Genomic DNA, 21,815 nt, shown 5'->3' on the forward strand with positions numbered 1-21,815 from the left:
ATAGGTGTTGGCCTACAAAAGGCTACGACCTTCTCTCTTCCTCCAGGAACCACGTTTCATAAATTTTGAGACTGGATACGCCTAGTACATAACAACACAATATGAAGGTCACGTTTCATCCAATTTTCACACTAGACCCATCAGCTACATTGAAGCTCAAAATCAATCATCACTATAATACAACTAATCACTGAAAACCCATCAACACTGAAGCAAATCATAATCAATCAATCTGAACATTCAAAACACTGTCACCAGAACATGGAGCAAAACCTAGTACTCTGCATCAATCAACTAGAACCAAATGTAACTTCAAACATCATATTTTATAATGTATACACTACTTCAAAGTTTCGAACTAGCGTGTATACGCACCTTTACCAAGGCGAGCCAGCGTATAGATCTGCATATAAATACTTATAACTTCGCATTTGTTCCAGACTTCACATATACTCAAATCATAGCATATAAAGGATAAAACATTTGTTATAAATTAGATCTAGACTATCCATTATCATACCACATAATGATAATTCATTTCAGGTCTTATGAATCTGATGCATCATTAGATCTCATCCATCATCAACCACTTATGTGCATACTTAGTTTAGATGAAGAAAAGCACTAGAAACCCATAACATGCATATTTTCTTTTGATCTAACTCTTAATAAGATATTCATTACTTGCAAACCTATTCCTTTGATATTCTCCTCCTTATATACTTAGATCCTTTGTCAATACCTCGAACCAAAACCATAATTATGCTACTGGTATTCTTTGATGGTATCAATATTCTTTCTCGCACTCATTACCATGGTAGGAACCCCTGGTATTCATTCTCCTTAATTTTTCAATCCATACGCGCTTTTCCTTCTGTGAAAGTGTATGCATACGTATACGCTCCTTTTGTTCTGTGAACTCGCGTGTATACGCTACTTGGGCAAGCTGAACCAGCATATACTTCTTAAACCATTCTCTTTCTTCAATCTTTGGGTTCTGATCTATAATCCTTTGTTGTTAACCTGATGGACTGTGAACTGCCACAATTAGTCATATATCTGAGTTGCCATCAAGGACAATACCTATATCATAATGCCAACAATCTCCCCCTTTGGACTTGATGGCAACCATATTGGTGTTTATTACGTCAAACTATAGAACCTGTTAGACATATTAGAGAACACCAAGATATACTCTCCCCCTTTGACATCAAGGGCAAAGGGTGGACCAAGATATTCTCCCCCTTAGAGATGCACCATGTTGTCCATGCTCGCCCTAAGCATATGCAGAGTCTGCAAAGATATTTTTCAATAGAATAACATGACTCTATAACTCAACTATGTGAGTATGACCTGCCTATCACCAATGAATCATACATACATCAATCACCCAACCAAGTGGGGATATACCAAATGTTCATACATGACTGAAAAATTATTACATCATCCTTCCCATGCATAGTGGGGTTACAAATTACATCATAGGTCTTTACATGACCTTTACATCAAATGATATACATGACATTTATAACAAGGACCAATGATCTAAACAAGACCATGATAGTCATCAGCAACTATCATACACCATATATGATCTGTACCATAAGCATCTATTAACAGCATCAAGATCAACAATTTGTATATGTCCATCATCAACAGAGTCATCTAAATCAAAACAGCTATGTGGATCAAGAAATATGCGTATCATCATGTACCAAGATCTTTTAATATAATTCCAACAATGCATTATTAGAAGCATATGATCCCCCTGAACTTGTGCCAATTTTTCACTATCAGATCTTATCATTTCATTTGTGAATAAGAATCATCAAGGCATCATCATCAACGAATTATTCATCAAGTTATTGACAACTTATGAGGGTCAAAATCACTTCAAAATATCATCAATAGACTTTAATCATCATCAATCAGAACAGAAAGGATAATTGGTAATTGACTGAACCATATCAGGCCCCTTTTCCTGAGTATGTCTTACTGCTTCTACATCAAACCAACATATACGCGACTGTGCAGCTTCTAACTCACATATATACGTGACTTGTCTTCATGATAATTGCGTATGAAAATTATAACATTGAAGTTTCATACTTTCAGTTCCTCCTAAGTCTATTCTATCTGTATAATGAGCTATGCCACATTTTTCTGATTGTAATTCCTTCTTCTTCCATACCTTGGAGTGTGATGATGTTTTCTCCTTTTGGTATGTTGGCCAAAATTTGCTCCTGCATTCTTTTGCTATATGCCCAAATTGTTACAAGCATAACACCGTATATGTTTCATATTCCCTCTATAGCAATCAGTGGTTTTGTGACCAAACATATTGCAAGAAAAACAATATCCCTTAAAGTACCTGGAAGCTGATGATCTTTCTGTGTGACAGTTATTTTCTTGAACCATTCTACTTCTGCATCTGGTTGCAATATGTCCAAAATTATGACATCCAAAACATTCAACATTATTAATCAGAGGAAAGAATCGATTATCACTTCGATAGTTAGGAGTAAATAATTTTCTTTGAATAATTTCTTTCATTGGTTGTTGATGGGGTTGACCTCTTATCTCCTAGTTGATCATTTCAGAATTTGCATTAGAGTTCCTTGCCTCATCTTGCAAGATAGATTCACCTTCAACAATTTCATGAAAACCAAGACCAGTTTTGATGGTAGGAGACCTTTGGCTACTAACAGTATTATCCAAAATCTTAGTACTATCTTGAAATCATAACAGTTTATCATTTTCTTCTAATTTACCTTTTAATATATTTACTTCAACCTGATATTGCTCTTCCTTTTCCAGATATTGCTTCTTCATGATTTCTTCATCCTCTCTTCGTTATTCCACCTGTTGCCTTAATTTTAGAATATCATTTTCTTGTTCTTCATCTACTTGAGGTAGTTCTTCATTATATTTATTTGAATTTTCAAGATCTTCTTTTAGAGAGACGATCTCAGCTTCAAGACTTTCATAGTAATGGGATCTATCTTTAAGTCTCTTGATTGTTGTACTCATTTCATTTACTTCATTTTTTAATGATGTCACTTCATCCTGTAGCTTTTGACATTGATCTTCCTTTTCCTTGTACTGCTTCCTTACTTTGTTTCCTTCCTCCAACTGAGCTTTTAATCTAGCAACTTCTTCTTTGAAGGTGCACTCCCTTTTGTTAAATAGATCTTGTTGATCTCTAATTTTATCTGTGAGTCTTTTAACTTCTGCCTCTATATTTATTTCACTATCACTTTCAATATCTTCAAAATTACATGAATAGAGAAAATTATCACCAAAAGACCAAAAATGTGTACCTGATACTTCTTTTGCTTGTTCATCTTTGATCTGAGGTGATTCTAAATCTGAATATTTTCTTCCACCTAACGGCCAATTGTCTCTCATGTTGTCACTGTTCCTTTGAGATGTCTTCTTCTTCTAAGGCACTTTCTTCTTTAGCTTCTTTCCCATTATTTCTACAGATCTCCTTCAAGCAATCAAGCTTTTGCCAAAGGACCTTCTCTGATACCAATCGTTGGGAATAATAGTGAGAGGGGGGATGAATCAATATTATCAAATCAATAACTTTTTCATTTCATAATCAGATTTATATATGCTACTTCAGTGAAGGGAACTCGCATGTGCACACAATTGTCTTGAAGGAAACCAACGTATATCTAGTGAGCTTATGATTCAGTTAATTCATCATATGTTGATCTTTAATCAGCGCATCAGTACTTTATTAACCATTTAAACGATAATCATGTGCAGTAATAACAAAATAAACCATCACACATAAGCAACACACATGAACACCAAAATTTAAGGTGGAAACCTAATGTAGGAGAAAAACCACATGCTGTTGTCATCTTTGACTTCTTTTAATATAAAAAAATCATGTTTACAATCTTGCACTGGTGCAGACTCATACCAGTACGCAAGCACCCACTGCAAAAGGCTACAACATTCTCTCATTCTCCAGCTTCTACTAGAAGGGAGCTACATCCCCCTAGCTCTTGGATTAGCCGATATGTTTACTAGTACCTAGGCGCCAGCCTACAAAAGGCTTCGACCTTCACTCATTCTCCAACTACTACTAAAAGGCAGCTCCAACCCCTTGGCTCTTGTACTGGCTGATATGTTTACCAGTATGCAGGCGTCAGCCTACAGAAGGCTATGACCTTCTCTCTTCCTCCAAGGACTATGTTTCATAAATTTTCAGACTGGATACTCCTAGTACATAACAACACAGTATAAAGGCCATGTTTCATGAAATTTTCATACTGGACCTATCAGCTACATTGAAGCTCAAAATCAATCATCATTGTAATGCAACCAATCACTGAAAACCCATCAACACTGAAGTAAATCACAATCAATCAATATGAACATTCAGAATATTATCATCAGAACACAGAGCAGAACCCAGAACTCTGTATCAATCAACCAAAACCAACTATAACTTCAAACATCATATTTCATAATGTATACGCTACTTCGAAGTGTCGAACCAGCGTGTATATGTGCCTTCACCAAGGCAAACTCATGTATAGATATGCATATAATTACTTATAATTTTGTAGTTGTTCCATATTTCACATATACTTAGATCATAACATATAAAGGGTAAAACATGTGTTAACAATCAGATCTAGACTATCCATTATCAGACCACATAATGATAATTCATTTCAGGTCTTATGAACTTGATTCATCATTAGATCTCAACCATCATCAACCACTTATGTGCATACTTAGTTGAGATCAAGCAAAGCACCCGAAACCCATAACATGCATATTTTCTTTTGATCTAACTCTTCATAAGATATTCATTATTTGCACACCTAGCCCTTTGATCTTCTCCTCCTTGCATACTTAAATCCTTTGTGAATACCTCGAACCAAAACCATAGCTATGTTGTTGGTATTCTTTGACGGTATCAATATTCTTTGTTGCACTCATTACCATGGGTCAATACCATGGTAGGAACCGCCATATTCATTCTCCTTAATTTTCCAACCCATATATGCTTTTCCTTCTGTGAAAGTGTGTGCATATGTATACACTCCTTTTGTTCTGTGAACCTGCGTGTATACGCTACTTGGGCAAGGTGAACCAACATATACTTCTTTAACCATTCTCTTTATTCAATCTCTGGAGTCTGATTTGTAATCCTTTGTTGTTAACTTGTTGCACTATGAACTTCCATCATTCATCATATATGTGAGTTTCCATCAAGGACAACTCCGGTATATCATAATGCCAACATAAGAGCATGGCAATCTAGGAGAATTTGTTTTTCATCTTCAACCCTCTTTGTATCGCAAAAGTGACAAACCCTTAAGCCCCAAAGTGTTTTGGGAATAGACCAACCCCCTATTTTCACTTTAAAGCTCATGACAATTAGTTCTTATCTTTACAATTCAAAAACAAAGAAAGATCTTACCTTGCATATATTATAATGGAAAAGAAAGATCTATCAAGCTTAACAAGAAAAACAAAAAAATCCACAATATATAATTTATTCAAAGCCATATTATTTTATATAAAATTATTATTAAATATTCTGATATTAAAAATAACAAAGGATATATATATGATATATACATAAATATGGTGTTAATTAGATACATTACATAAATATATATATATATATATATATATATATATATATATATATATATATATATATATATATATATATATATATATATATATATATAAGTTTGGCAAGACTATATCTTCATCATGTCTAATATATCATCTTAATCACAATAGAGAATTGAACAAGTAACTTTATATTAAAAAGTGTCTTAAAAAAAACACCAAATCACCAATTATCTACAACCCCTTAAAAAAATTTAAATTTTTATCTAAATAAATAAATATTATTAATATATAATTATGATTAAAAACATAATATTTAATATTTTAAATTTTAATAAAAAATAACAATATCTTAAAAGAAATAAACCTCTATATATATATATAAAACTTATCTCATAAATTTTAAAAAATAAAAATAAAAAACACTTATTTGGCCTACTACATGGATAAACAACTATTTCTGAACTAGTGTAAACAACTATTTCTGAACTAGTGTTACTTTTTCAGATGAATGTTACCCATTTTTCAAAAACTTTAAGAAATGCAAAGGCGGTTCATTTCCGTTACATTGTACATGGCCTTTGTTTTTCTTCTTAGATGGATACAATGGCAGCCTACATTCGTAACAAAAATGGCTCGACGTTCTTTTTTTCAAATCTAAAAAAATTCAAAAAGAAATGAAATAGCAACATTTATAATGTAAAAAAAAATCTCAATCTTTTTATTACAATAAATTTATTTTAATGATAATAACAATAATAATAAAAATACTCATTTTTTTTATTTTCATCTTAAATACTACGATCATAATCTTAAAAAATCTCAATTTTCTTGTTTTTTAAATAAAAACAAATTCATCTTTAGACTTATTGATATGTGTTAAAATAACTCCATGTCAATCTAATAAAAATAAAAAACAAAATCATCAAACCATTATACTCTTAAATTTCTTACGACATCATCGAACCATTTTACACTAAATCCACCCTTTTATTTTGAATATAATTCAGTATAATTTTCTATCTAACAACTTCATCGCCACTCACCAAAGCTATGTGTTACCATTCATAAGGATATTCAAACTTACATCATCCACTGTTACATTGCATTCCTAATCCTTCTAAACAATTTGAATTGTGAGTTCTCCCGTTGGCATGCATGGTGGAGCAACCGAACTCTCAGTTATTTCAATGAATTAATAACTCGTCATTTTGTGGCAATAACGACGGTGTTTGTTAACTCTAATCTCCCATTTAATCGAGCCAAGATCAACGTAAAAGCAAACTCGCAAACTCGCAATCCAATTATTCAAGCCAAATATATGGCATGGCTATCGTGAAGGCAGTGAAGTACTCATGCGAATGTGCAATGGTCAAAATACAATGAGAGTGAAGTCAAAAGACCATGAGAGTGAAATTTCTTGCAAAGTAAAAACACAATCGAAGCCAAAATGCCAAACGCTGAAATTAAAGAGACACCGGTTGCACAATCGGCGTTACTGATTTTTCCATTGGATAAACAGATCGTGTAGAAATTATGTGGTATGGCCAGTTGTGAAACCTTCTTCAGCATATGCAGCTGTAATTTTCTGTATTTGCATAAACATATTTCCTCTTCATTATTTTGACAGCGAAGCTTCTATGTACTTACTGAATTTATTTTGACAGCGAAGCTTCTATGTACCTACTGAATTTGAGTGAGCCCATGACCGTGTTGTCGTTTTCTCTGGACAAATTATCTGAGACAAAGAGGCTCATTTCCAAAGGAAGAAGAACATACTATTATCCAGCCGCATGCGATTCTACGAAACAGGTAACAAACAATTATATTCAGTATACTTCATTCATGAATGCCAATGTGAAGGTTTCGAATTCTGAAATAGTAAAAAGTTCGTTTTGCAATTATTGTTCCTCTGACATGCACATTGTCCGACACAGGCTGACAGCTACCGGGTATAACGGAAAACGAGATCAAAAAATTTGGGAACACACCTCTGAAGAAGTGTCTGTTTAAGTAGGGATTCGATCCCTCGATCCATGTACTTTTACCCGAAATCCAACCCATTTACACAGTAGAATGATGGGACTCGAACCCTCAAGGCAGTGAGAAAAAGACATGAAGCAGAAGCTCGGTGTAGGTCGAAATTACGCAGGATGTTTGTAGCTTCTTCCTCATTTTCCTGACAATGATTTTATAACAATATTGGATGATTACAGAATTCAGGAGTAGATTGCTGCCGTGGCCCGAATTAAAACAACTGCATTGGCTGCATGATTACAGAATTCTGTAGTAGCTTTGTTGCCATGGCCCAAATTACAGTGCCGATATTTCGTGTATAATATACTTTACTTGATCTTTCCCCTTATGTATATTGTATCTTGCTTTTCCCAGATTTAGGATGAGCTATACACCATTTTCTCATTTTTTAATTAGGAGTCTATTTTTACATGATTTTTTTCTAAGAACTTCATATTATTTTCTACGGACATAATATAATCACAATACAACTCGATTTTGTTATTTAAAAATTAGAAAAAACCTCACATAAATATATAAATAACGTTTCAGTAGATAAATGTAGCTCTCCAAACAATATGATTTCAGATTTTCCAGTCAGAAAGTTTATATGATCATTCTAAGAAAAATGAGACATATACAATGCATGTCTAAATGTATGATTTGTTTTAATCCTGCATTTTTATTTGAAAATTTTCTGAGTGCCTAATACCCCAAATAATAATCTCCGTTTGCAATTTTTCTGAGTGCCTAATACCCCAGAGAATGTTGGGTATTTTTTATGGGAAAATACCAAAAACAAACAAATTACACACCATATAGACAATGCTCTATTTCCTCTGTCCAGGATCTTTGCACAGGGAAGCTTTTAAAACAAATTTACTTAGAACACTCCATTACACAGCCATAAAACATTTCTATTGATTTAGAACAAAAGACTGATACAATTTCATCCTCTTAGCTGAGAGGGATTTACACAAGAACTTTCACCAAAACAAAATACTCTGTCTCTCTTTTACAAAAATGATTTTTACACTGCTGTGTAAAATCTTCATACACTTTTACTGCTGTAAAAGAAGCTTTTACATTTACTGCTGAAGAATAAAAATTTACATAAGTTTACTGCTGTAAAACAATTTCATTATACACACATGCATATTACAAAACTTCCAGCACATAAAGCATTACATGCTCTGCTCTTGTTTCACCTTCGCACTGCTGTGCGATTTCACCATTGCATTACAAACGGTCAACACCACAAAAACAAAACATTACAAAATACAAAGATGCATATCTTTGCACTGCTGTGCATACACCCTCTGGTTTCTTTTCGCTGCAGCGCACCACTTGTTTCACCTCCTCCCGTGTGCAATACAATACCATACCATACCAAGTCAACGCATACACAAAACATATATTTTTATGTGTTAGCAAAACAAATTTAATATTACGTGCCGTATGCAAAACTTTAAAAATTTCACCTAAAACTATGACCAAGCATTAAATGCATTAATTAGAAGCCGACGGTAAGAGTAAGATTAACGTTCTGGCAGGTTGGAGTGAGTCCACATGCGTTGACCCGATCGGACGCAATTCACACACCAACCTCACACAACTCAAACGACATTTAACGTCCGGGGAGATGGTGGTTTCATGGTTGTACACTGGACGCGTGTCTCATGCTGATTGTGTCGGAGCCCTCCTCACGGAAACGACCTTTTGCGAATGGTGGTGCGGGGAAGTCTGGGTGGTTTTGCCAAACCACGTTGCAGTAAATGCGGTTGAAATTAATATTTCAACACTCTCCTTTAATTTCAACTGCTGGGCATTCGGTCATACCCAGACACTTCCTCAAAAATTCAAATCTTTTCTGATCCAATGGCTTTGTTAAGATGTCTGCTACCTGTTCTTGAGTCCTGCAATGTTCTAGGACAATTTCTCCATTGTTCACCAATTCTCTGATGTAGTGAAACCTTGTATCAATGTGTTTCGTTCTCGTATGAAACACTGAATTCTTTGACAATGCAATAGCTGAGCTATTGTCACAAAAAATCACTGTCGCTTTTGCCTGCTCTTGGCCTAAGCTTCTCAACATCCTTCTCATCCAAACTGCCTGACATGCTGCTGCTGTAGCTGCCACATGTTCAGCCTCTGTTGTAGACAATGCTACAATGGACTGCTTCTTAGAAGCCCATGAAATGGCTCCTGAACCCATGTGAAAAACATAACCGGAAGTGCTTTTCCGATCATCTACACTTCCAGCCCAATCACTATCAGTGTATCCAACCAAATCTGAATGTTCTGAGGCATGATATAAAATTCCAAACATTTTGGTACCTTTGACATATCTCAAAATTCTCTTTGCTGCCTGCCAATGTGCCTCCTTTGGCCTCTCCATGAATATGAAAATTAAACTAACAGCATACATAATGTCAGGCCTAGTAGCTGTTAAATACATAAGGCTGCCAACAATACTCTTGTACAAACTAGGATCAAAATCCTTGTTGTTTTCCTCTCTGCTGAGTTTTAATCCCATTACTGTGGGAGTGATCGCTGCTTTGCATTCTTGCATGTTAAATCTGCCCAATACTTGATTTACATATCTAGCTTGAGAGATAAAAATTCCTTTTTCATTTTGATCTACTTTTATGCCTAAGAAGTATCTCAACAAACCCATGTCAGTCATTTCAAATTCCTCCTTCATGACTGATTTGAAATTCTCAATAAGATAAACATCATTGCCTGTGAAAATAACATCATCAACATATAAGACAACAATCAAAATTTTACCATATTTTTCTTTGATGTAGACGGTGGGTTCTCCCTCACACTTGTCGAATTCATTATCCAATAGATAAGAATCTATCCTGCTGTACCATGCTCTTGGCGCTTGCTTCAGCCCATAAAGAGCTTTCTTCAATTTGCACACTTTGTGCTCTTCTCCTTTCTTCTCATAGCCGAGAGGCTGTTCAATGTACACCTCTTCTTTTAACACTCCATTTAGGAATGCTGACTTCACGTCCATTTGGTAGACTTTCCATTTGTTTTGAGCTGCTATGGACAACACTGCTCTCACTGTTTCCATTCTTGCAACCGGGGCGAAAGTCTCCTCATAATCTCTTCCATACTGCTGCTTGTAGCCTTTGACAACCAGCCTTGCTTTATGCCTTTCAATCTTGCCTTCAGCATTGCTCTTGGTCTTGTAGACCCATTTCACACCAATGACTTCTTTGCCTTTTGGTAACTCAACCAAATCCCATGTTTTGTTTCTCTCTATGGCATTGATCTCCTCATCCATAGCTTCTATCCATTTCCTATCTTTAATTGCTTCTTCGAAATGAATAGGATCATCAACATGACAAAACAAGGCAAATAAGGAATTCATTCCTTCTTCATAAGTTTCACTTAAATTTCTAAACTTTGTACCTCTTTCATTTGGTGTGCAAGTGCTTGAAGATGCACTTGAATTTCCTCCTTGTGGTGTGCTTGGAGAAGCACTCTCATTGATCCTCAATGGTGTACCTTGTTGTTCTTGTGTTGGTGCTGCTGTTTGGGGATTCATTTCAGCCACCTCCTCTTCATCCTCATCATGAGACAAACAGTTTTTAACATTCACTGTTTTCTCTATGCTTCCATCCCAAGCTTCTTCCTCAATGAATTGAACATCCCTGCTTACAAAAAATTTCTTTGTAGATGGGATATACAGCCTGTAGGCTTTGGATTCATCACTATATCCAACAAGGATACATTTCTCCCCTTTGCTGTCCAACTTCTTCCTTAGCTTATCTGGAATGTGTGCATAGGCCACACACCCAAAAACTCTCATGTGGGTGACTCCTTGCTTTCTCCCACTCCATGCTTCTTCCGGCACTTTGTTCATCACTGCTTTTGTAGGACACCTGTTCAAAATATAAACTGCACAATGTACAGCTTCAGCCCAATAATCATTTGGCAAATGCTTTGCCTTCAACATGCTCCTCGCCATATCCATGATGGTCCTACTCTTCCTTTCAGCAACTCCATTTTGCTGTGGGGTGTACCTAGCTGTAAACTGTTTATGAATTCCATTTTCTCTACAAAATCTTAGGAATTCCTTGGAGATATACTCACCTCTTCTACCAGTTCTCAAAACTTTAATGTGCAGCCCGCTTTGGTTTTCCACAAATGCCTTGAAATTTTAGAATTTCTCAAACACTTCACTTTTGTTTTTAAGGAAATATACCCAAGTTTTTCTTGTAAAATCATCAATGAATGTTAGGAAATATTGGCTGCCTGCTAATGATGGAGCTTGCATCGGTCCACATAACTCTGAGTGAATGATCTCTAAGGGTGCCTTTGCCCTTATGCTTTTCCCTGATGGAAAACTTTCTCTATGTTGTTTGCCCAATATACAACCTTCACAAAGGCTGTCCAGCTTCTCTATCAATGGTAATCCTCTTACCATTCCTTTTCTGCTTAATAGGTTTAGACCTCCAAAATTTAGATGCTCGAATCTCAAGTGCCATAACCAATTTTCATCCTTTGGCACGCTTTGGAAGGCCTCTTGGGTGACTGCTGCCATTTCCTTCTTGTTCTTCAAGTCTGCCCTGATCCGGAGAGGGAACATCCTGTTCCTTGTCATCTTCACTTCAGCAATGCATCTTTTGCTGGGTGGTATATCCATGATGGTGCATACATCATTCACAAAAAAGACATTGTAACCTTTTTGAATAAGTTGTCCAATACTCAAGAGGTTACATCTCATTCCGGGGACATAGTAGACATCTGCTATGGTTTTCCTCTCTCCTTGTTTTGAAAATATTTTTACTTCTCCTTTTCCCATAACAGACACTTTACTATCAGTGCCTAGTGTGACCTCTGACTTCAAGTTTTGATTTAAGGCTGAGAAGAGGGCAATGTTTCCTGTCATATGGTTGCTGCAACCTGAGTCTAAAAACCATATGTCTTCACTATGTGTTTCAGCCATGTTACAAGCTAACAGGACATTTTCATGACTGCTGTTTTCTCTTGTAACATTTGCATTTTGTTTACTGTTCATATCATGTTGTTTCTTTCTACAATCACTTGCATAATGTCCATACTTTTTGCAATAATAGCATTGAACATTAGATTTATCATACCTTTGTCCTTGAGCACGATACTGTTCTCTTTGTTGGCTGCTACCTTGGCCTTGGTTCTGATTTGTATTGCTGCCTCTTCCTTGTGCATTTGATGGGCTGTTCCTTCCACCTCTGTTCTGGCTTCTGCCTCTTCCTCTTCGGTTTCCTCTTCCTTGACCTCTTCCTCTTCCAAAGGACATCTGGGTCTTGAAGGCTTGCTCAAGAGATGAGTTTTCATTCCTACTCAACCTCTGCTCATGTGTTATCAGTGATGCATGTAGCTCATCAACTGAATAGTTTGAGAGATCCTTTGTCTCTTCAATGGTAGTGACTATGGCATCAAACCTTGAGGGTAAGACCCTCAATATTTTCTCCACAATCCTTCTATCTTCAATGGTTTCTCCATGAGTTCTCATTTGTGTGATTACACCAATCACATGAGTGAAGAATGAGTCAATGTTATCTGACTCCTTCATGTTCAAGTTCTCAAAATCCTTTCTCAGCAATTGTAGTTTTGCTGTGTTCACTCTCTCCATGCCTTGATAGGCTGTCTTGAGGGTTTGCCATGCTTTATGTGATGATGTAGCTGCTGCTATCCTTGGAAATATACTCTGGTCCACTGCTTGATACAACAATACAATGGCTTTTGCATCCTTCTTCCTATTGCTCTTCAATAGGTCCTTCTCTCCCTGAGTTAAGTTATTAAATGCATTTTCATCTGCTGGTTCCTCAAACCCATATTCAACTAGTTCCCATAGATCTTGAGAGATAAATAATGCTCTCATGGTTATTGACCAGTAGTCATAGTTCTTCCCATTAAACTGTGGGAGCTGGGTGTTAAACATACCCATGCTTGTGCTTGTCATTCCTTGCATTTTGAACTAAGGCTTTAAAACCTTGACTGTGTGTATAAACACTGACTGTTCCAACAGTAACAAACAAGATAGCTATGAAGAATACCTGAATCCTTCGTTGTCTGAGTCTTCTGTCTGCCTGAGAAGTTTTGCTGCAGCAACAACCTTCTCCCTTCAGCTTCTTTAACTTCTTTAAAGAGCCTGGACCTGCTCTGATACCACTGTTGGGTATTTTTGATGGGAAAATACCAAAAACAAACAAATTACACACCACATAGACAATGCTTTATTTCCTCTGTCCAGGATCTTTGCACAGGGAAGCTTTTAAAACAAATTTACTGAGAACAGTCCATTACACAGCCATAAAACATTTCTATTGATTTAGAACAAAAGACTGATACAATTTCATCCTCTTAGCTGAGAGGGATTTACACAAGAACTTTCACCAAAACAAAATACTCTGTCTCTCTTTTACAAAAATGATTTTTACACTGCTGTGTAAAATCTTCATACACTTTCACTGCTGTAAAAGAAGCTTTTACATTTACTGCTGAAGAATAAAAATTTACATAAGTTTACTGTTGTAAAACAATTTCATTATACACACATGCATATTACAAAACTTCCAGCACATAAAGAATTACATGCTCTGCTCTTGTTTCACCTTCGCACTGCTGTGCGATTTCACCATTGCATTACAAACGGTCAACACCACAAAAACAAAACATTACAAAATACAAAGATGCATATCTTTGCACTGCTGTGCATACACCCTCTGGTTTCTTTTCGCTGCAGCGCACCACTTGTTTCACCTCCTCCCGTGTGCAATACAATACCATACCATACCAAGTCAACGCATACACAAAACATATATTTTTATGTGTTAGCAAAACAAATTTAATATTACGTGCCGTATGCAAAACTTTAAAAATTTCACCTAAAACTATGACCAAGCATTAAATGCATTAATTAGAAGCCGACGGTAAGAGTAAGATTAACGTTCTGGCAGGTTGGAGTGAGTCCACATGCGTTGACCCGATCGGACACAATTCGCACACCAACCTCACACAACTCAAACGACATTTAACGTCCGGGGAGATGGTGGTTTCATGGTTGTACACTGGACGCGTGTCTTATGCTGATTGTGTCGGAGCCCTCCTGACGGAAACGACCTTTTGCGAATGGTGGTGCGGGGAAGTCTGGGTGGTTTTGCCAAACCACGCTGCAGTAAATGCGGTTGAAATTAATATTTCAACAGAGAATAATCTCCGTTTATGGAGTGTTCATTCTCTGTAATAATTGAGGCAGATTGGATTTTCAGTTTATCTCATTTTCAGTCTGATCGATCTAAGCTCTTAAAATGTAGAAACGTTGAAGGCGTGTGTATGCTTTAAATTTGAGTTTACCTGCATAGAATAATGGAGTAATGAAGTTGACAAGTTCGATAATGAGATCGGCACTGTCTACCAATTTAGATTACGGTTCCGAGATTATTTTCCATGGAGGATATATGTCACGTGGAAGGGAATAGAACGTTCGCTTAGAGTAAAACAAAATAATGGTGACTCGCGATGTGGTCTTCTGTCAGATAGCTGTGGTTTGTCCATAGCATTTTTATGGACTTCCATGGTACACGGGTAACCTTTTGAGCATTCATCGAAAGTTTTTTTAAAAAAATAAATTTGGTGCACGGGATAGACAGTAAATAGGTGTTGTATTAATGCACTCCTTATGTGTTGTATTGACTTACTTTTTAATGTAAAGTAATCAGTTTAATTTCTTAATTTAGGTGATATATTGGACATGGGGAGATTGTAGTCCGGTTAAGTTTATAAAAAAAAATTGAATTTTTTTTTTTTTTATTGTGTTTGTTTCTAATCAAAAAGTTTGATTTTCAATTTTTTAATTGGTTTTTGTTTTTTAAAGTCAAAAAAAATTGATTTGCAATTAGTTTCCAAAATTTTAAATGGATTTTATAAAGTTTATTAAAGTTGAGGAAAAAATAAATATTTTGAAAATCAAAAATAAATTTTGAAGTTTTTAAAACTTGAATTTTTATTTTCTGATTATTTACATGAAATGAGTAATTTCATGGTGTTTAAAATTGAATTGTCAAAATTATATATATATATATATATATATATATATATATATATATATATATATATATATATATATGTTTCTATCAAATGTAAATATTTAAGCTTAATAATTTAATTTTACACCTCACTTTTTTAATATTTAATTTTGATATATAGTTTTACCACTAAAAATGTACAAGACTATAGTCATTCATATATTATATTATATTATTTTTAATTTGATAGTTTTTAATTTTTTAATTAATAATTGGATAATGAATTTAATATAAAATAAATATCATAATTTTTTATTTAAATTAATTTATTTGCATAAAGGCTTATATTTATTTTTAAATATAATTTATTTATTTAGACAATGTTTATATGAAAAATACTGATGTTGCATTTCAAAATTTATTTGTTTGTAATTTTTAATACAATTTTTTACATAATAATAATAATAATAATTTAATTTTAAGAGATATAAATATGATCTTATATAATATTATGTGTAAGGCATTTTAAATTGGGGTTTATGATTACTAGGAAGCATATTATATATATATATATATATATATATATATATATATATATATATATATATATATATATATATATATATATATATATATATATATATATATATATATATATATAGTTTTGGAGGTTTTTAACTCTATAAATATTTAAATTAATTTAAAATAGCTATCAATTACATCGTTTTAGAGATTTTTAACTCTAAACATTTAAAGTAGCAATTGTTAAGACAAATTCTATAAGAATAGTGACATGAAGATAAAAATTAGTAAAGAAAATGTCATTCAAAGCTAGAAGATAAAGAAAAATCAATTACTGGGATTTTCCTATTCCAAATGAATCAATTTCACATTTTTTTTTAGTTTTATAGGATTAGCCATAGTCGCATGAATTTGTAGTTGGAAATTTTAATTCTCAGGCATTCGTCATTATGTTGTCAATTTCTTCTCTTTCATTTCCTTCATTTTAGCAGTTGTTTGTAAGTATGAAAAAGAAAGGGATACAACATGTAATGTATTCTCTCGCTCACATGCAACAAAGAAGGCACCAATTCCTATCATGGAGAGGTGATTCATTATGGTTAAGTGCAAATTCAAGGATAGAAGGCACAATGGAACTTCAAATTTCAGACACACGATTAAAAAAAAAAAAAAAGCCTCATAATTATAATATGTTAATGAGAACATGAACAAAAGAAATGAACACAATAACAATAACCAGGAAAATTGTTACAAATTGATTCCATTCTTTTCCAAGTCAGTATGTAAGACTTTCATACATGTACCCAGCCTTGATGGGCATTTGGTGAACTCTAGATTGAATGAGCCATAGATGTAAATGTAACTTAAAAAAATTGTATTTGCAATGAAAAATTTCAATGGTTGGAAGAAATTGTTTTTGCAAAGAGAAATATTTTTGGTGCGTATCTTGAGATCCTAAGATCCAACACTTGTGAATGTAATTTTTCAAAACAAAAAAACTAATGTTCATTTCCACATACATGAATAAATATTTATCTTAAACATTCATGACATCCCCCAAAACCATCCAAATGAACTTTAGAAAAAAATTGAGTCTCATCACTTTGGTAATCCTGAATAACAGGTATATGCCTCTTGGTATTGAATCTTGCTTTAGTCAACCTCTTTCCAAATCTATAAGAGTAATTTTCCACGTTCACTTCGATGATTTCACACACAATTGTTATCACAATAGAGGGATATTAACTCACATATGTTAAGTGTTTGTTTTTAAGTGTGAAGTATAGAATTTCTTTAAAATTTAAAATAGTGAAGCATCAATAAATTTAAAAATATTAAACTCTGCCTTTCAAATTCAAATGAATTTATGTACATCTCTCAAGGTACACAATTTCATTTTTATCACAATAGAGGGATATTAACTCACATATGTTAAGTGTCACAAGTATAAACTTCAAAGTCAAATGAATATATGTACATCTCTCAAAAGGGTACACTTTGAAGTGACATTTCAGTGAAACTTTTGAATACAATTTTATAAAAATATATGGACAATGCTTTCGGTATCTAGATAACAATAAGAGCCATTAATAATCGGTGTAAAATTTGCATCGCAAGGAATGGGGTTAGCATATATTATAATGATTTAAAAATATTAAAATTTGCCCTTCAAAGTCAAATGAATCTATGCACATCTCTCAGAAGGGTAAACTTTGAAGTGAGATCTCTCATAAGGGTACACTTTGAAGTGAGATTTCAGCGAAACTTTTGAATACAATTTTATAAAAATATATGGACAATGCTTTTAGTATCCAGATACTAATATGAGCCATTAATACAAATCATCAATGTAAAAGTTGCATCGGGGGGAAAGGGGGTTAGCATATATTATAATGATTAAAAGCGTGTGACAAAGATTACAATGATTAAGGCTTGGGCGATTTGACCAAAAAAATCTACAAAATCCTTTGCATTAGACCATCCATGCACTTTATCATTGACAATATCATAGTTCTTGTGAAAAGTTTCCAGAGAGGGTATTTTCCAAAACATTAATCAACACCACAACTTCATGTGAATTTTTCCAACCTTAACATCCCTCCATAAATTTCTACTAGCCCTACTCTCACTATATAGGATAGGGCCTTTTCAGCTTCAAAAGATGGGGCAAGCAGAAAGAAGCATGCCACGAGATCTCTATGGACAAGGGGTGAAGCGAACTCACTTTTGTAAGTAGGTGACTCGATGGATGATTTAATGTGTTTTCTAATTTGATTTAACCCACTTAATACGTCCTTACCTTTACCGTGAAAATTAAAACTAGGATTGACTCAAGAGAGTGAAAAAGAGCATTAGTAGTGAAAAGTACTTACTGGGAAAGCGCCTATCGATATGCTCGTATGGATGTGTAACATAGCTCAAGCACTATCTCCTCTTTAGTTAACAACTTATCTCAATATCACTCATCTCCTCTTTAGTTAACAACTTATCTCAATCTCACTCATCTAAGGAATATGGGGGAAATTAGAAAGCAAGCAAACAAAGTTATTCATCTCGAGCATAGCAAGATCAAGCACCTTTGGCAATAAGCACCAGCAGAAGGATTCATTTCTCAATCCATTGAAATAAATCAATCAATAACATGGCTTAATAAATATGTTGATAAGTAAATGACACGGCTCCATGCTTTCTGGTGGGGAACTTCAAATGGGTAGAGGAAGGAGTTAGTACATGACATTGGATTGTATTGGGATGAAATATTACTCCTTTAATTGGGATAGGATATAAATTAAAGCTAAGCATCGAGCACCACACTTGCATCAACACCTTGCATCGAGTGCATCAATTGTTGGATGACTCTTGACTCCTATCGAGGAAAAGAAGAAGCGTGCTATCGGTTGCTAACTTCAGGATTGAAATACCTTCCCTTCATTCAGTCGATTATCTCAATTTTGAATGTCTTCTCGCTTCTGTCTAACCTATGTCTCCCATACAGGGTTGTCCAACTAAAATTTTTCCTGTAGGCTCAATCTGGCCCTCCCTCAAATCAGGGGTTGTATCGTGGGACCATAAGTAAGCCGATAGGCCTGAACTATAAAAAGGTAAGTCTTTCAAACCCATCAAATCCTTTTCCAAGCACATAAAGGAATATAAATTGGGTCTAAGCTCTGGGTAAAAAGGAAGGTATGTGTGTATAGGGGTCCTAACATGAAGGGGATCGTCTGTCAAACCCTATCTCGACGACATCAAAAAGAAACATGGGGCAACAAGAATATGGTCTCACGGTCTGACTTACTCCTTTATGTGAAAAATATGATCTCCATCCCTCAACTTCAAAGAAGGGAAGAAATCTCCACTTCCATCTCCTAGATAAATATTTTATTTTTTATCAATTCATTCCCATTCCAAGGAATTTTGCGTCATCTCAACTATTATTTCTCCCTGCGACATAGAACATTATCACCATGCAATATTTCTAAAATAATTATTTTCACCCATAGAAGAAAGTGAGATGAATGATCCATCAAATCATTGGGTGAATATACGGGTGTTTATGTATATTCCTTGGATGCATTGTCCATTGAGTATAGACCATAGAAGTTTAAATCCATCTAATCCCTCATCCAAATTATTTATCTCAAATTCAAAAAAATAATCCTAAAGAATAAATATCATAACTTTGTATGTGCATATCAGACCTATACATCATAAGTTATAGATCCAAATATACATATCAAAACATGTGTTGTCATTCTAGAGAACTAAGCATATAAGAACCCATTTTAGATGGGTGTTATCTAATGTGTAATAGTAGAGAAGAATGGATACCTTGCACATGTTAGGAGGGAAAAGGTTTCATCCATGAGGAGGACCTTCAGAAAACAAATGAAAAGGTTGAATCCTCAATCTCCCATTTTCATCAACAAAGGTTGGCTTTGTCCTAATCTTATTGAAGTATTAGAGCAGGTATTGGGCTTGAAGAATAGCCTTTAAGAACATATTAATATCCCTCACGATTCGAAGATCACATCTGCAACATCACAACAACCAAACATGTTTGATTACAATAAATTAAGAATTCTTCAATGAAATATCATAAACTAAAAATGAGGAGAGAGAGCGATGATATCGCCACTCACCCCATGGAGAAGCCTAAATTCGATGTCTTATCATTTCTCCACAATATTTTACTAAAAATCAACCTCTAAACAGGCAAAGATCCCTATAAAAACATGCATTTCCAGATTTCCAGATTTAGAAAGAAAATACCAGGTGATTTAAATAGAATTATAAATGTTTGGTAAAGATGCAAACATTTCTACTATAGAATAAATTTACATATGTCCGGCTTCAAAATTTCACCTTTTTAGCTTAAAGAAACGAATACAATCAAGTTCTTTAAATAAATTTACATTTTTTCACTCCAAATGGACAGCTATGTGGCTAAGCATGCACACTTTTGTACTGAAGCCTAAATTTAGCGATGTTTTCTTTTGAACTTCAAGATGGATCCAATAAATTTACAATCTTTTACTAAAAATAAACCACTAAATAGGCAAAGATCCCTGTACAATCTGCATTTATAGATTTCTAGATTGACAGAGAAAATATCAGGCAATTTAAATAGAATTATGAATGTTTGGTAAAGATGCAAACATTTCTATTACAGAATGAATTTACAAATGTCTAGCTTCAAAATCTCACCTTTTTATCTTAAGGAAACGAATAGAATCAGGCGAATTCTGTAAATTTATTATATTAATCTCAAAATAAACCTCGTTTTCGGTAAGAATGCAAGTATTCTTACCAGAGGCTTCCTGGATATGGAGATTTCAGTTTGAAGATTTCATGGGTTTAGCTTGAAACAAATATTATATTTAGGCAATTGCAATAAGTTTACGAACTTTATTTCAAAATGACCAAATGCATAACAAAATTCGCCACAAGTTGTAGTAATCCTTGAACCAACTAAAACTCAATCTTATATTACACAAAGATAAACATATGAATAATAATTAGTTACCATGAGTATTCCATGGAAAACTGGTGAGCAGAGTCTGGAAGAGTAGTGTGCCTTTGAGTTCTTTAACTACCCATGGGTGGTTGTCACAATTTTCATATGTCATTCATTTACCTGAACTCAAAATATGCAACATGGGCAACTAACATAACCCTAACTAACCATAACTCACACTAACCAACCAACATTCACATCAGGCGACTAATAATATTTCAATTGTCTAACACACAAGATCGAAGGTCCCAAAAGGTGCAGAGTGGACACTGAGCGAGTTCTTGTCAAAGGGAAACACCTTACGACATAATTTTCTCAAAGAGAAACGCCTTACCATGTAATTAATCTAAATTATCTATCAATTACTTTTTACATAAGAAACAAGTACTAAGCAACAACGCCAGACTTTTTTATTGAGTATTAGGACAGGTGAATAAGAAAATGGAATAATTTATTTTTTATTTATCATATGATTATTTTTTAATGTTTTTAACACATTTTTCGTTTCATTCATTTAGTTATATATTATGTACTTTACTTCTTTTATCTCTTAAACTCCTCGCGTTAAATAAAAGGATTTTTTTGTTGTAATCTCAGTTTGAGTTTAAAATGAAGGATTTTTC

This window comes from Pinus tabuliformis, chromosome 2_2, assembly GCF_031772625.1.
Source record: "Pinus tabuliformis cultivar Carrire ecotype Pingquan chromosome 2_2, CPIR1, whole genome shotgun sequence".
Lineage (NCBI taxonomy): Eukaryota > Viridiplantae > Streptophyta > Pinopsida > Pinales > Pinaceae > Pinus > Pinus tabuliformis.